This window comes from Chiloscyllium plagiosum, unplaced genomic scaffold, assembly GCF_037043375.1.
Source record: "Chiloscyllium plagiosum isolate Xiang-an unplaced genomic scaffold, Cpla_swu_hap1 HiC_scaffold_11, whole genome shotgun sequence".
NCBI classification, from domain to species: domain Eukaryota; kingdom Metazoa; phylum Chordata; class Chondrichthyes; order Orectolobiformes; family Hemiscylliidae; genus Chiloscyllium; species Chiloscyllium plagiosum.
This window is the reverse complement of record NW_028270149.1, coordinates 47,333,447-47,351,191: the sequence shown is the minus strand read 5'-3', so window position 1 is coordinate 47,351,191 and position 17,745 is coordinate 47,333,447. Positions and strand designations below refer to the sequence as shown.

Here is a 17,745-nt window from a genome sequence, read left to right as displayed (position 1 = left end):
GAGTATGTAAGTGTGAGTATGTATACTGTAATGGGGTCACCTGTAGTGTGACATGAACCTAAGGTTCCGGTTGAGGCCATCTTCGGCTACCAAACTTGGCTATCAGCCTCTGTTTGTTCACTCTGCGTTGTTGCGAATCCCATAGTCTGCATTGATCCACCCCAGATCCCTGTGTGAAAGAGGGAGGACCTCTGCATAGAGAGCCCTCCACTGGGGATCCCCACCACCAGGTGGCAAATGGGAGTGCCAAGGCATGTCTGGGCGGTGGATAAAAGAGAAGAGATGTCTCCTGGTTATATCCTTTTTCACAGTGAAGAACAACAAGTGCATAAATCTTTATTTTATTCTACCATCAGGAAGAAAGGAAACAATAGCATGGCTAGTGACAAGCAGTGCCCTTCTCAACAAAGGGCAATGCTGTGTGATCAAAAGGTGAAGGGGAGGGCTGGGATTCAATCAAAATAGAATTGGAGGGGGAAATAAAACACTCCACTCCTTGCAGTGCCCACCTCTCCCTGAACAGCTCAAGGGTGTTGGAATACACCACGTGCTTCTCGAGGTACACCCAGGCTCTAACGCAACCACGGAAGAGGGGCAGGCAATCGGCCCTAACGACCCCCTCCACGGCCCGCTGCCTGGACCTGTTTATGGTCAGTTTGGCCAAGCCCAGGAGCAGACCCACGAGGAGGTCCTCTGACCTAGCATCACCCCCTCCTCCGCACCGGGTGACCTAAGATCAGGAGCATGGGGCTGAAGTGCAACCAAAAGCAAAGGAGAAAGTTTTTAAGAAAATCAAAAAGGAGTGCAAATGCTCACACTCGATATGTACATGGTCCACAGCACCACCGAACAAGCAGTTGGGCTGGGAGCCCATGAACTGCCGCAATCTGAGGTTGCAGGGGCAGCACCCTCCACCTCAGATCCCCGAGAGAAAGGCAGAGGACCCCACATATTGAACCCGCCACTGGGGATCCCCACTACCAGGTGGCAAATGGGCATGCCAAAGTGTGTCTGGGCAGTGGATAAAAGAGATGTCTCCGAGTTTTAATTTTTTTGACTGAGGATATATGTTTTTTTTCTCTCTTTTTAAATTCCCCACACTACCATGTAACTGCGGTAGTGCTTATATTTTCCGCAGCCCCATGTTGTGTGTGTGCAGGTGTAGAACACAGTGAAGAACAGCAGGTGTACAAATCTTTATTCAATTCCCACCACCAGGAAGAAAGGAAACACCCAAGTGGCCAGTGACAAGCAGTGCCCTTCTCAGAGGGCAATGCTGTGTGATCAAACAGTGAGGGGGAGGGCAGGGATCAAATCAAAATAGAGTTGGAGGGGGAAATAATACACTCCACTTCCTGCGGTGCCCACCTCTCCCTGAACAGCTCAAGGGTGTCGGTGGACACTGCGTGCTCCTTCTCCAGAGACACCCGGGCTCTGACATAACCATGGAAGAGGGACAGGCAGTCAGCCATAATGAGCCCTCCACAGCCCACTGCCTGGACTCGTTTATGGCCAGTTTGGCCAGGCCCAGGAGCAGACCCATGAGGAGGTCCACTGATCTACCCTCACTCCTCCACACCGTGTGCCCAAAGATCAAGAGCATGGGACTGAAGTGCAACCAAAAACAGAGGAGAAGATCTTTAAAGAAATCAATCAGGGAGTTCAAATGCCCGCACCCAATATATACATAGTTCACAGACTCTACAGCACCATAGAATAAGCAGTTGAGCTGGGAGTCTGTGAACCAGTGCAATCTGCAGCTGCAGGGGACCGTTGCGTGCAGCACCCTCCACCCCAGATCCCCGAGCGAAAGGGAGAGGACTCCCACGTACAGAACCCTCCTTTGGGAGTCTCCATCGTCCGGTGGCAAATGGACATGCCAAGTGTGTCTGGGCGGTGAATGAGGGAGCCTCCTGGTTATTTCTTTTTCCTTTTTTCTTTTTTCTTTTTTATTCTTTGACACAGTGAAAGACACAAGGTGCATGAATCTTTATTCAGTTTCCACCATCAAGAAGAAAGGAAACACCCAAGTGGCCAATGACAAGCAGTGCCCTTCACATCAAAGGGCAATGCTGTGTGATCAAACAGTGAAGGGGAGGGCAGGGATTAAATCAAAATAGAGTTGGAGGGGGAAATAATGCACTCCACTCCCTGCGGTGCCTATCACTCCCTAAACAGCTCAAGGGTGTTGGTGGACACCGCATGCTCCTTCTCCAGAGACACACGGGCTCTAACGTAACTGCGGAAGAGGGGCAGGCAATCGGCCCTAACAACCCCCTCCACGGCCCACTGCCTGGACCTGTTGATGGCCAGTTTGGCCAGGCCCAGGAGCAGGCCCACGAGGAGGTCCTCAGACCTGCCCTTCCCCCTCCATACCGGGTGCCCAAAGATCAGGAGCATGGGACTGAAGTGCAACCAAAATCAGAGAAGGAGGTTTTTAAGAAAATCAAAAAGGGAATGCAAGCGCCCACACCCAATATATACATGGTCCACGGACTCCACAGCACCATAGAACAAGCAGTTGGGCTGGGAGTCCGTGAACCACAGCAATCTGCAGTTGCAGGACCACCGTGTGCAGCACCCTCCACCCCAGATCCCTGAAAGAAAGGGGGAGGGCTCCCATGTACAGAGCCCTCCGTTGGGGGTCTCCATCATCCGGTGGCAAATGCGCATGCCAAGGCATGTCTGGGTGGTGAATGAGGAAGTCTCCTGGTTATTTTTATTTATTTATTTATTTGTTTATTTATTTTTTAACCCCCATACTACCCCCTAACTGCGGTAGAGCTTATTTTTTCCCCAGCACCCATGGTGTGAGCGTGCAGGTGTGAGACAAAGTGAGAGACACAAGGTGTACGAATCTTTATTCAATTTCCACCACCAGGAAGATAGGAAAACACCTGAGTGGCCAGTGACAAGCAGTGCCCTTCACCTCAAAGGGCAATGCTGTGTGATCAAACAGTGAAGGGGAGGAGAGGGAGTAAATCAAAATAGAGTTGGAGGGGGAAATAATGCACTCCACTCCCTGCGGCGCCCACCTCTCCCTGAACAACTCCAGGGTGTTGGTGGACACCGCGTGCTCCTTTTCCAAGGATACCCGGGCCCTAACGTAACCATGGAAGAGGGGCAGGCAGTCGGCCCTAACGACCCCCTCCATGGCCCGCTGCCTGGACCTGTTGATGGCCAGTTTGGCCAGGCCCAGGAGCAGGCCCACGAGGAGGTCCTCAGACCTGCCCTTCCCCCTCCATACCGGGTGCCCAAAGATCAGGAGCATGGGACTGAAGTGCAACCAAAATCAGAGAAGGAGGTTTTTAAGAAAATCAAAAAGGGAATGCAAGCGCCCACACCCAATATATACATGGTCCACGGACTCCACAGCACCATACAACAAGCAGTTGGGCTGGGAGTCCATGAACCACTGCAATCTGCAGTTGCAGGACCACCGTGTGCAGCACCCTCCACCCCTCCGTTGGGGGTCTCCATCATCCGGTGGCAAATGGGCATGCCAAGGCATGTCTGGGCAGTGAATGAGGGAGCCTCCTGGTTATTCTTTTTTTTCTTCTTTTTTTTTCCCTACACTACCGCCTAACTGCGGTAGTGCTTATTTTACCCCAGCACCCATGGTCTGTGTGTATAGGTGTGAGACACAATGAAAGACAAAAAGTGCACGAATCTTTATTCAAATTCCACCACCAGGAAGATAGGAAAACACCCGGGTGGCAAGTGACAAACACTGCCCTTCACATCAAAGGGCAGTGCTGTGTGATCAAAAACAGTGAAGGGGAAGGTAGGGACTAAATCGAAATAGAGTTGGAGGGAGAAATGATGCACTCCACTCCCTGCGGCGCCGAACTCTCCCTGAACAACTCCAGGGTGTTGGTCGACACCGCGTGCTCCTTCTCCAAGGATACCCAGGCTCTAACGTAACCGCGGAAGAGGGGCAGGCAGTCGGCCCTAACGACCCCCTCCACGAGCCCGCTGCCTGGACCTGTTAATGGACAGTTTGGCCAGGCCCAGGAGCAGACCCACGAGGAGGTCTTCAGACCTGCCCTCCTTCCTCCGTACCGGGTGCCCAAAGATCAGGAGCATGGGACTGAAGTGCAACCAAAATCAGAGAAGGAGGTTTTTCAGAAAATCAAAAAGGGAATGCAAGCGCCCACACCCAATATATACATGGTCCACGGACTCCACAGCACCATACAACAAGCAGTTGGGCTGGGAGTCCATGAACCACTGCAATCTGCAGTTGCCGGACCACTGTGTGCAGCACCCTCCACCCCTCTGTTGGGGTTCTCCATCATCCAGTGGCAATTGGGCATGCCAAGGCATGTCTGGGCGGTGAATGAGGGAGCCTCCTGGTTATTTTTTTTTTCCTTTTTTAAATTTAACCCCCACACTACCACCTAAGTGCGGTAGTGCTTATTTTATCCCCAGCACCCATGCTGTGTGTGTGCAGGTGTGTGACACAGTGAAAGACACAAAGTGCACGAATCTTTATTCGAATTCCACCACCAGGAAAACAGGAAAACACCTGAGTGGCCAGTGACAAACACTGTTCTTCACATCAAAGGGCAGTGCTGTGTGATCAAAAACAGTAAGGGGAGGGTCGGGACTAAATCAAAATAGAGTTGGAGGGAGAAATGATGCACTCCACTCCCTGCGGCGCCCACCTCTCCCTGAACAACTCCAGGGTGTTGGTGGACACCGCGTGCTCCTTCTCCAAGGACACCCGGGCTCTAACGTAACCGCGGAAGAGGGGCAGGCAGTCGGTCCTAACGACCCCCTCCACGGCCCGCTGCCTCGACCTGTTGATGGCCAGTTTGGCCAGGCCCAGGAGCAGACCCACGAGGAGGTCTTCAGACCTGCTCTCCTTCCTCCGTACCGGGTGCCCAAAGATCAGGAGCATGGGACTGAAGTGCAACCAAAATCAGAGAAGGAGGTTTTTAAGAAAATCAAAAAGGGAATGCAAGCGCCCACACCCAATATATACATGGTCCACGGACTCCACAGCACCATAGAACAAGCAGTTGGGCTGGGAGTCCGTGACTCCCAGCCCAACTGCAGTTGCAGGACCACTGTGTGCAGCACCCTCCACCCCTCCGTTGGGGGTCTCCATCATCCGGTGGCAAATGGGCATGCCAAGACATGTCTGGGCGGTGAATGAGGGAGCCTCCTGGTTTTTTTTTTCTTTTTGTTAACTGTTTTTGTAAACTATTTTGTAACTGTTTAATAAAATTTATAAACAGGAGATTCAGCGGTCTTCTCAATTTAGGGAACTGACTCTGTGCTGGCTGGGTCACAGTTAGTGTGTTACTGTTGGTTTCTGCTTGTTTTTTGTGTGGGGGAAACCTGATTCCTGAACTGGCTGAATTATTTAGCCAGTTTTTTTTTTCCCCCTTTTTTAAAACCCCCACACTACCACCTAAGTGCGGTAGTGCTTATTTTTTTCCCCAGCACCCATGGTGTGTGCGTGCAGGTGTGAGACACAGTGAAAGACACAAAGTGCACAAATCTTTATTCAATTTCCACCACCAGGAAGATAGGAAAACACCCGGGTGGCCAGTGACAAGCACTGCCCTTCACATCAAAGGTTAGTGCTGTGTGATCAAAACAGTGAAGGGGAGGGTAGGGACTAAATCAAAATAGAATTGGAGGGAGAAATGATGCACTCCACTCCCTGCGGCACCGAACTCTCCCTGAACAACTCCAGGGTGTTGGTCGACACCGCGTGCTCCTTCTCCAAGGATACCCGGGCCCTAACATAGCCGCAGAAGAGGGGCAGGCAGTCGGCCCTAACGACCCCCTCCACGGTCCGCTGCCTCGACCTGTTGATGGCCAGTTTGGCCAGGCCCAGGAGCAGACCCACGAGGAGGTCTTCAAACCTGCCCTCCTTCCTCCGTATCGGGTGCCCAAAGATCAGGAGCGTGGGACTGAAGTGCAGCCAAAAACAGAGGAGAAGGTTTTTCAGGAAATCAAAAAGGGAGTGCAAACGCCCACACCCAATATAACATGGTCCACGGACTCCACAGCACCATAGAACAAGCGGTTGGGCTGGGAGTCCGTGACTCCCAGCCCAACTGCAGTTGCAGGACCACTGTGTGCAGCACCCTCCACCCCTCCGTTGGGGGTCTCCATCATCCGGTGGCAAATGGGCATGCCAAGACATGTCTGGGCGGTGAATGAGGGAGCCTCCTGGTTATTTTTTTTTTCTTATTTTTATTTTTTTGTATTTTTTTTGTGCTTATTTTATCCCCAGCACCCATGGTGTGTGTGTGCAGGTGTGAGACACAGTGAAAGACAAAGTGCACGAATCTTTATTCAATTTCCACCACCAGGAAGATAGGAAAACACCCGGGTGGCCAGTGACAAACACTGCCCTTCACATCAAAGGGCAGTGCTGTGTGATCAAAACAGTGAAGGGGAGGGTAGGGACTAAATCAAAATAGAATTGGAGGGAGAAATGATGCACTCCACTCCCTGCGGCGCCCACCTCTCCCTGAACAACTCCAGGGTGTTGGTCGACACCGTGTGCTCCTTCTGCAAGGACACCCGGGCTCTAACATAACCGCGGAAGAGGGGCAGGCAGTCGGCCCTAACGACCCCCTCCACGGCCCGCTGCCTGGACCTGTTAATGGCCAGTTTGGCCAGGCCCAGGAGCAGACCCACGAGGAGGTCTTCAGACCTGCCCTCCTTCCTCCGTACCGGGTGCCCAAAGATCAGGAGCGTGGGACTGAAGTGCAGCCAAAAACAGAGGAGAAGGTTTTTCAGGAAATCAAAAAGGCAGTGCAAACGCCCACACCCAATATATATGTGGTCCACGGACTCCACAGCACCATAGAATAAGCGGTTGGGCTGGGGGTCCGTGACTCCCAGCCCAACTGCAGTTGCAGGACCACTGTGTGCAGCACCCTCCACTCCTCTGTTGTGGGTCTCCATCATCCGGTGGCAAATGGGCATGCCAAGACATGTCTGGGCGGTGAATGAGGGAGCCTCCTGGTTATTTTGGTTAGCCAGGGTTTTCCTGATTGGCCCAGGTTAACAGCCCCAATCAAAAACCTCAATGTCAACAAGGTCCACCAGGTCCCAATCACTACAACTTCCAAATCAGGTTGGTGAGGGTTTTAGAGGGGAGCTTGCGAGTGGTGGTGTTTCCATGTGTTTGCTATTCTTGCCCTTTTAGATAGAATTGGTCATGGCTTTGGAAGATGCTGTATAATGTGCTTAGGTGTTAATCTGCAGTGCATCCTGTAGGTGGTACTACTGCTACTACAGAACATCAGGGATTGATTGTTTGTGAATATACACCAATCATATGGGCTGCTTGTCCTGGATGGTGTCAAGCTTCTTGAATGTCCTTGGAGCTGTACTCATCTAGATAAGTGAGCGGTATTCTATCACACTCATGATTTGCTTCTTGTGGATGATGTGTTTGAGAGTTAAGAATCAAATCACTTGCCATAGAATATCTTACCCTTTGACCTGCACTTGTAGGCAGCGTACATAAGCTAGTTGGCTTAAGTTTCTTGTCAATGATGACACCCAGGATGTTTTGGGTGATTCAGTATTGCCATTATGTCAACGGTTGATAGTTACATTGTCCCTTGTTTGAAATGGCAGTACCCTTATACTTGTGTAGAATGAATGCTATTTGTCAATATGCAATTTACATCTGAAATGTTGAAAGTCTGGTCATAGATTACATTGGAATCTACAAATCAGGTGCAAACTTCTATCCTATGGGAAGGAAAATCATTAATAAAGCAGCTGAAGATTATCAGACTAGAACATTGCCCTGAGAAATGTTGAATTCTTGTAGTGCAGTGGTAGTGTCCTTACCTCTACACCAGGAGGCATGTGTCCAAGCCTGCCTGCTTTATAGATGTGTAATAACATTTCTGATCAGGTGGTCTGTGCACTTTTATTTTCCTTTTTACCTTTTCAGTATGAGCAAAAGGATCTTAACTCGGTTATTTCAAAGGACAGTTTAAAAAGAGTCAGCACATTGCTTTGAGTTTGGAGTTATCTATCGACCAGACTGGGTAAGGATGACAGATTTCCTTCCCGAAATACCATTGGTTCCCACAACAGTATTTTACATTTTGCCAGCTTCACTTCCTTTTGTAAAAGGCTGCACCATTCATTGATTATTCACAACACATGGGAGTAGGAAGATTTCATACTGTCGGTCACAATTAAGAATTGTAATAGGAGGAGATGTAATAGTGGGTAGATATCAGCAAATTGATGGGGAGCAGCAGCTTTGAGTCCTCTGGCTCCATTTGAGGTGGAGGCCATGTAACTTTTTTTTAAAGATTAGATTAGATTACTTACAGTGTGGAAACAGGCCCTTCGGCCCATCAAGTCCCTGACCCTCCGAAGAGCAACCCGCCCAGACCCATCCCCCTACATTTACCCCTTCACCTAACACAAAGGGCAATTTCGCATGGCCAATTCACCTAACCTGCACATCTTTGGAGTGTGGGAGGAAACCAGAGCACCCGGAGGAAACCCATGCAGACATGGGGAGAATGTGCAAGCTCCACACAGACAGTTGCCCGAGGTGGGAATTGAACCTGGGTCTCTGGTGCTGTGAGGCAGCAGTGCTAACCACTGAGCCACCGTGCTCTTTATTTTTTTCATTTATATAGAAATGGTCTTACATGACTGAACAGTTTTCCCCATCACCAATCATTAGTGGCATTTTTATCCATCTATTAACCATCACCAGTAAATCACTTATTTTCCAATTGAATAATGTATGTGTAAAGCCTTTTAAGGGCAATACAAACCATAAAAGGTGAGGGAGAGGTGGTAAGAGGGGGTGGGGGTCTAAATCAAAATGGAGTTGGAAGTATTCCAAATTATTTGTCAACAAACACATGAATTAGGAACAGCAGTAGGCCAGTCAGATCCTTGAACTTGCTCTGCTTAATCTGATTACTCATTCCCACCTACCCATGAAAAATTTTCACCCCTTAGTTATGAAGAATTTTCCTATGTCTGCCTTAAAAATATTCAAGATTTTGCTGCCATTAATCTTTTGGAAGATGAGCATTCTAAAGACTCATAACCCTCTAAGAAAAAAAAATCTTTCTTTCTCTATCATAAATGGCTGAACCTTTATTTTTAAAACATTGACACCTGGGCTGGATTTTACTGGAAATTGATTGTGTCAATTTTGGTGAATTTCATAAATGATTTCTATGCATGAACCCAGTAAATGTTCCCATGCTATTCTCTGCTACTCTCCCATTAACGGAAGACCATGTCCACATCAGTGAGTATGATGACATGAAACTCAAGAGCAAACAGGAGGAAGTCACCACTTTGCACTTCTGAACATGTATCAGCAACAGGTCAGGATTAGGCTGTCTTCAATGCTGAAAATCAGCAGCATCCTAAAACTGACCAGTTTCAGAACCAAATTAACAGAATTCAAGAACTATTGGATACCAGGAACCTTTCCCAAATCCACAGCTGCCCAGTGGTTGGGCTAAGAAGCTGAAGGATTATATAATGGTGTTTTCCACTTTTGAATGGAAAAGAAAACTTTCTGTTGACAGGAACTAATATAAGAGACACCATGCTTTTTCATAAATGATAGCCATGTGGCCTTTGCAGTGTTTGCATTGGTTATTTGTGAGGCTGAAAAAGCAAATGCAGATAAATGGAGTAAAAACAATGACTGCAGATGCTGGAAACCCCACCCCTCCAACCATGACAAGGACAGAACGCCCCTGGTGCTCACCTTCCACCCCACCAACCTTCGCATAAACCAAATCATCCGCCGACATTTCCGCCACCTCCAAAAAGACCTCACCACCAGGGATATATTTCCCTCCCCACCTCTTTCCGCCTTCCGCAAAGACCGTTCCCTCCGTGACTACCTGGTCCGGTCCACGCCCCCCCTAAAACCCACTCTCCCATCCTGGCACCTTCCCCTGCCACCGCAGGAACTGTAAAACCTGCGCCCACACCTCCTCCCTCACCTCTATCCAAGGCCATAATGGAGCCTTCCACATCCATCAAAGTTTTACTTGCACATCCACGAATATCATTTATTGTATCCGTTGCTCCTGATGCGGTCTCCTCGACATTGGGGAGACTGGGCGCCTCCTAGCAGTGCGCTTTAGGGAACATCTCCGCGACACCCGCACCAATCTATCACACTGCCCCGTGGCCCAACATTTCAACTCTCCCTCCCACTCTGCCGAGGACATGGAGGTCCTGGGCCTCCTTTACAGGCCGCTCCCTCACCAGCAGACGCCTGGAGGAAGAACGCCTCATCTTCCGCCTTGGAACACTTCAACCCCAGGGTATCAATGTGGACTTCAACAGTTTCCTCATTTCCCCCTTCCCCACCTCACCCTAGTTCCAAACTTCCAGCTCAGCACTGTCCCCATGACTTGTCCGGACCTGTCCTACCTGCCTATCTCCTTTTCCACCTATCCACTCCACCCTCTCCTCCCTGACCTATCATCTTCATCCCCTCCCCCACTCACCCATTGTACTCTATGCTACTTTCTCCCCAGCCCCACCCTCCTCTAGCTTATCTCTCCACCCTTCAGGATCACTGCCTTTTTTCCTGATGAAGGGCGTTTGCCTGAAATGTCGATTTCACTGCTCCTTGGATGCTGCCTCAACTGCTGTGCTCTTCCAGCACCACTAATCCAGACAAATGGAGTAGTCAACCCATTATTGAAAACTTTGGTTTATTGGAGGTTTGGGAATTCATGGAAGTAGAACAGGTTCTTGAAAGCTTTGAAAAGATTTCTGTATTAACATTGTATTAACCTTTCATGAGAGACTGTAATGTTTGTCTTTTTAACTTTTTTTTTGGTCATACTGTGTATAGCTGAAATGTAACTTTTTCCCTCCATTTCTCTATTTTGTGACTAAGGATTCGACTGAGGTACATTTGTGTCAAAGATGGCACTGTAAGTGGCGACATAAACATTTCACTGTATTCATTTGAATGCATATGACAAGAAAGCTAACTCAGTTCAATTGAATTCAATTTGATGCACTGTAACAAATTGTAAACGGTTTTACTGTAGCTTTGCTTTTGACTCCTCAGCCATTAGGAAGGCAAATAGAATGTTGTTTCTTGAAGAAGGAATGGAATTTAAAAGCAGTTGCTACAATTTACAGAGACCACATCTAGAGTAATGTGAGTCTCCTTGTTTAAGAAAGGACATAATTGTGTTTGGGAGAGTTCAGAGAAAATTCACTTGGATGATTCCTCTCTTACATTCTCTTGGATTTAACTGGACCAATTGCACACAAGGATTGGTGAAACAATAATGTAGTTTCTTCATTTGAATATAGGACTGTATACAGATAGATTACAGTGCTATCAGATAAGCACTGCAGGTCAGGCAGCATACAAGGAGCAGGAAAATCAATGTTTCGGGCAAAAGCCCTTCATCAGGAATGAGGCTGCGAGCCTCGGGGATGGAGAGATAAATGGGAGGGGGGTGGGGCTGGGGGTGGTGGTGGAAGGTAGCTGAGAGTGCAATAGGTCGATGGAGGTAAAGGTAATGGGTAGGAGAGGAGGGTGGAGCAGGTAGAAGGGAAGGAAGATTGACAGATTGCTAGACTATATACAGATAGCTTCATAGTAAATCTATATATAATACTTACTGCTATCACTGCTGTTTTCAATTACTAAAGTCCTATAGAAAGAATCATACCCTGTTTCGATAGATAATGATTGATAGCAGTTTAAGATACAACCCAGAAAGGTCCAAGGTATCATACTCCAGCCATTGGGTTAATGGGTTTATCTTAGGAGGAAGGTTTGAACAGGTTAGACTTATGTCCATTGGTGTTGATAAGAATTAATCTTACTGAAACATGTAAGATTCTGAACATACTTGATAGGGTGAAAAAAATGTTTCCCCTTGTGGAAGAGATTAGAGCTAGGCATTTCCATTTAAAAATAAGACACATCCCATTTAAACTTGAGACGAAGAGAAATTATTTTTTTCAGAGTCAAACATCTGTGTGACTCTCTTCCCAATAGAGTGGTGGAAGCAGGATCATGAATATTTTTACAGCAGTAGCAATAGATTCTTGACTAACAAATGAGTCAAATTGTATCGTGGATAGGCAGAAGAGCTGAGGCTAAAATCAGATTAGCCATGACCTTATCAAATGATGAAAGAATGGAGTGCAGGTTCATAGCTCCTTGAAGTGGAGTCATAGGTAGATCGGGTAGTGAAGAAGGCGTTTGGTATGCTTCCTTTTATTGGTCAGAGCATCGAGGATAGGAGTTGGGAGGTTATGTTACAGGGCATCGGTTAGGCCACTTTTGAAATATTGTGTACAATTCTGGTTTTCCTGCTATCAGAAGGATGTTGTGAAACTTGAAAGGGTCCAGAAATGATTTATAAGGCTGTTGCCAGGGTTGGAGGGTTTGAGCTAGAGGAAGAGGCTGAATAGGCTGGAGCTGTTTTCCTTGGGGCGATGGAGGCTGAGGGGTGAGCTTACAGAGGCTTATAAAATCATGAGAGGCATGGATAGGTTATATAGACAAGGTCTTTTCCCTGGAATGGGGGAGTCCAGAATTACAGGGCAAAGTGAGAGGAGAAAAATTTAAAAGGGACCTAAGGGGCAACTTTTTCACACAGTGGTGTGTATATGGAATGAGCTGCCAGGGGAAGTGGTAGAGGTTGGTACAATTACAACATTGAAAAGACATCTGGATGGGTATATGAATGGGAAGGGTTTAAAGGGATCTGGGTCAAGTGCTGGAAAATGGGTCTAGATTAATTTAGGATATCTAGTCAGTATGGACGTGTTGGACGACAGGTTTGTTTCTATGCTGTATATCTCTATGACTCTATGATTCTGTGACTGAACAGACAATGGCTGAAATCTGGACAAGTTTTTTCAAGTCCTTGAGCAGATTAAGATCTGTTAGAGATTTCTTGCAACTGACAATGGTGTTTTTACCAATCCTTTATTCAATCTCCTCAGCCATTTGGCTAAAAATAGTTAGTGCTGCCACAAAGTATTCCTTTCCTATCAATAATGTAAAATTCAACCACTCCTGCTTGTAATTCATATGTTTGTACATTCTCAAGTTGCTTTTCTGAAGCCTTTTGACAGCAGCTCCACATGAGTATCTTTTATTCATAGTGTTATGGAGAATAGAGCAGACCGTGATGATTCAGTAAACACTGGGGTTTATTCTACAGGATCTCTAAAGTTTTGAAGTATGCTTTTACTTAACTTTTGTTTGCATGATAATGGCAAAGATAAGCAACTTACGACATTTGTGCTTGAATGCCACATAAAGTTCATGTGACTAATTACATTCTTACTGCAACTTTTTTTCCTTTATTCTTTCACAGGATACTGGTGTCACCAAGGCCAGCATTTATTGCACATACCTAATTTCTCAGAGAGTGGTTAAGAGTCATCAATTCCTCTGGATCTGGAGTCATGTATAATCTAGAGCAGGTAAGAATGGCATTTTCTTTCCCTAAAGGGCATTAGTGAACCAGATGGGTTTTTCCTGACTATCAACAATAGATTCATGGTCATCTTAATTTCAGATATTTATTGAATTCAAATTCCACCGTCTGCCATGGCAGGATTCGCACCCAGTAATATTCGAATATTACTTGGGTCTCCAGATTAAGAGTCCAGTTATAATATCACTAGATCATTGCATCCCCTTCAAGAGCAGAGTAGAAGTGATATACTCTGTGATGACTAATTCGCAGTGAATTGGGGGTGTGGGGGTGGAGTCATGAGCAGGGGTGGTGTTCCCCTCAGGGTTCTGGGGGGCGGGGATGGTGACAGTGGGATCTGTGGGAGGCATATCAACAGAATGCAGGTGAGTGGCATTGGTGGGGGCAGAAGTGGTGGTGAACACAGCAGTAGAGGGGGCGGAAGTCACTGAACGTGGTACTCTTTGCTACCTTCCCCCACCCTCCTCTCTGACATATCATCTCCATCCCCACCCCCATTCACCTATTGTACTCTTTGCTACCTTCTCCCCAGCCCCACAACCCCTATTTATTACTGTCAGCTGGAACCAAAGAGACTTTCACCAGGCTTTTCAATGCACTCAAAACTAACATGCTTATTTCAGGCAAATCTGTTCTTCAGACAAGTGGCAAACTAAGTTATGTTGTGAATGAAGTTATATCCTCCTTAATTACAAACACACATATTCATACACTGACAGGGCAAAATCATGTACTACTCTGCAACGGTATTATGGATTGGGATAAATTAGGCAAAAATAGAAAAAGATCCTACTAGGTGTTTTGAAGTGAATTCAAGGAGTGAATTCAGATGACTAAAATAAGTTGATTTCTCACAGCTTTTTTGAATTCTGGTTGATGAGATCTGATTGTTTATAGTTGTGGATTATTAGGACATTTTCAGACTAGGTTTGAGATTTAGCTGAGGAACAGTCAGGAGTCCTGATATTTCATTCTTCTTCCAAAAGTAAAAAGCCTCAAATTTCCTCATATTCCATCTGCCACCTGGTTGCACTTTCATTTTCATTCTTTGTCACTTTACAACCTCTTTACGTCCTTCTCACAGCCTACTGAAACACAACTTTGTATTGTCATCATACTTGGTTATTACTTTCAGTATCTTCATCGAAAGTCATTAATATGTATAATAAGTAACTGTGGCTGCAGAACTTATCCTTGGGGCATTCCACTAGTTACAGCCTGCCAACCTGAAAACACCCCATTTTATTCATGTACTTTAACCAAACATCATTCTTTGCTGATACGCAACTCCAAATCAATGAACTCTTGTGTGGCACTTTCTCAAATGCCTATTGGAAAGAGCAATTTACTTCCTTCACTGATTCTTCTTTATCTATCCTGTTAGGTACATCCTCAAAGAACTCTAATATATTTCAGATGCAATTCCCCTTTTTTTAAAAACCATGTTGTCACTGCCAAGTCATATTATGGTTTCCCAAGTGTTTTTTTATAATCTCCTTAATAACAGATTCCAGCAATTTCTCTAGAATTCATTTCAGGTTTACAGACCTGTGGTTCCCTAGTTCCCTTACTTCTCTCCATCTTTTCTTGAATGGTTGTATTACATTTGTTCTTTCAATTTCTTGGTGTGGACTTGTTGAAGATCACAGTCAATGTATATACTCTATCTCCGCAGCTACCTCTTTAAGCATGGAAATCACTTTTTAAAGTTCACAAACTACTATATTGCCATGGTTAGTTCTGATGTGTGGCTCAAGTTACGAATATAATGTTCTCCTAAAAGATTAATTTCTGCGTACCTTCAATAGGAAGGCCAGGTGGCAGACTTGGTGATGTTATATACTCATGGGAAAAGGTATAATTAGACCTCCCTTGAGGTTATTAAGCAACTAGAAACATTTCCAGACAATCCAGCTGGATATTCTAATTTGATTAAATCTGGGGTTTTAATAAATCTCATGCATAGTCAATATGCATACTATTTGTGCTCAAAGCATTAGCATAGTTTAGAAATATAGACCTTAGACTTCAAAACTCCATAATATGGGTATCTCTTATCACCCAGTAGATATTGAAGTTCTGTACATGTTAAACATATTACAATTACACAAATCATAAATAAACTCTCAAAACTGTGGCTTTTAAAATTGAAAACCGTTTAGTATTTATGGTGATGGCTATAGACTTTTTATTTTCTTCCATCTAAGTGCAGGCATTTACTGGTACTTGTAAAGAAGTTTAGGAGAAGATTATGTTAATACAACTTGTAATTCTGAAAGGCCACAGGCCATGAATAAAGCCCAGCAGGAAACTGTGCTTTCTTGCAAAAAAGCATTCATACTATGCCAACCTCCAATGGACTCTCTCTCCTATTCTTTTCACTTGTTTTCTGGCTGTGATACAATGTAAAAGCGTTTGTGAAAATCACGTCTTGCACGTCACTCTGAACAACAAAACCACAAGCTTTAAATTGTTCCTAATGAGCTGTAACATAGGGTCAAAGTTGAGTAAAATTGCCACTTAGTGTGAACACAATCAGTTTCTTCCTTCTGTGAGGAAAGAGCAAATTGTGTCGATGGACACATACCATATGTATGCAGAAATCAGTTGTTTACTCATCTTTGATTCAAACACCATTTGTTTACCATTGCAGGTTGGAAATGTTAATATATCTTCAAGCAGAGAAATCATATTATTTATTAATTTTTAAATCTGTACAATAGAGTTATAGACAATATTTTCTTGAATTAATTTTTTTTTAAAACACTTGAGAGGAGGAACATAATTTGGGGTATGTTAAAACAAAAAGAATTATCTTGTGTAAGGAAAAATAATTTGATGAGATGATTATAAACAAAGAAAGTTGAGTAAAGACTAAAAAAAAAGCTTTGTTGTGTTTACCCTCTGACAGTATGCTCTAATTTGTCTACAATAAGCATCGGTTACTGATTCAGTTGGAAGTGGAGAAAATTGATTTCATGAGAATATAAAATATAGTCCAGTTGAATCCTTGGATTTTCTTCTTCCCATTCTTATGTTTGAAGAGCCAGTCAACAAAGATATCAATTCTGTAGTTCCTTGGGTTAGGTCTTTTAGATTATTTGAATGCATTCCTTGAATACAATATTTCAGGTGGTGGGACTATCCAGATAGAAAGACTATGCAAATAAAGAGGTAAGTACTTAAAGGAGAATAGTAACATGGAAGGTTATAAATTTGGATTTTTCTTTAGCCTTCCTCTCAAAAACTCCTCCAAGCAGTCTGAACATGTTGCACTTCGGATTATCCATGTTCTGCCTAACAGCTAAATATATCACTGCATTACTTCGCAGCATAACTCAAGTCGTTGTAATCTGAACTTGGATTTAGTCATGGGTCATCACACAGACAATCCCAAACTTTTCAAAAACAATTGGTCAGACAAGGCCAGATAGGAATCATTGAGCTGCTTTAAATCACCGGGATGTGAACATACAAAGCAAAGATTATGATTGGATTCACACTTCAATAAACCTCAACCTGCCTTTGCCTAATAATACAAAAACAGTGAACTTTCAATAAGTCCCCATATTAGTGGGTCAATTTGCTTGGCTTAAACAAAATAGAGTAAATTTCTTCCTAAATTCTAACTTTAGGTCTGCCAAAAAGCTTGTCCAAGCAGACAATGCTCTCAGTACATTTACTTTTGTTGTATTTCTAAGTTGCAGTCACACCAAGTTGGGTATTGGAGATTATTGTTATCCACATAGCAAACTGTCAGACAGAGGCAGTATTGCTTCAAACCCAGGAGGTGTATATCAAACTAAAGGAGAAAGTGAGGTCTGCAGATGCTGGAGATCAGAGCTGGAAATGTGTTGCTGGAAAAGCGCAGCAGGTCAGGCAGCATCCAGGTAACAGGAGAATCGACGTTTCGGGCATAAGCCCTTCCTGAAGAAGGGCTTATGCCCGAAACATCGATTCTCCTGTTCCCTGGATGCTGCCTGACCTGCTGCGCTTTTCCAGCAACACATTTCCAGCTCTATATCAAACTAAAGTCTCAGAAGAAACATAGCACACAGGGTGACCTGGCAAATGATGCATGCAGTTTCCCATGTGCCCACCAGCGTGACTCCCACTTCACCTGTAAGCAAACAAGCACACATCACCATTTCATTGTGTATCTGTTTCCAAAGCACTGTGTTCCCTGTATCACTAATATATTCTTCCTGAATACGTACCCTTATAAATTTAACCTGAAAGACTCAGGGTGAGTTTTCTCATCACCAGT

At 45.2% G+C, this 17,745-nt stretch overlaps 1 long non-coding RNA gene across 2 annotated transcripts in view; it reads left to right on the top strand.

The window, feature by feature from the left end:
* LOC148148793 (uncharacterized) overlaps positions 1-17,745 on the top strand; it is a 112,844-nt gene that overhangs the window by 74,015 nt on the left and 21,084 nt on the right. For both annotated transcript variants that reach the window (XR_015758655.1, XR_015758656.1), the window contains exon 3: positions 13,356-13,464. This is a non-coding gene — a long non-coding RNA (uncharacterized LOC148148793). The remainder of the gene's footprint in view (positions 1-13,355; positions 13,465-17,745) is intronic.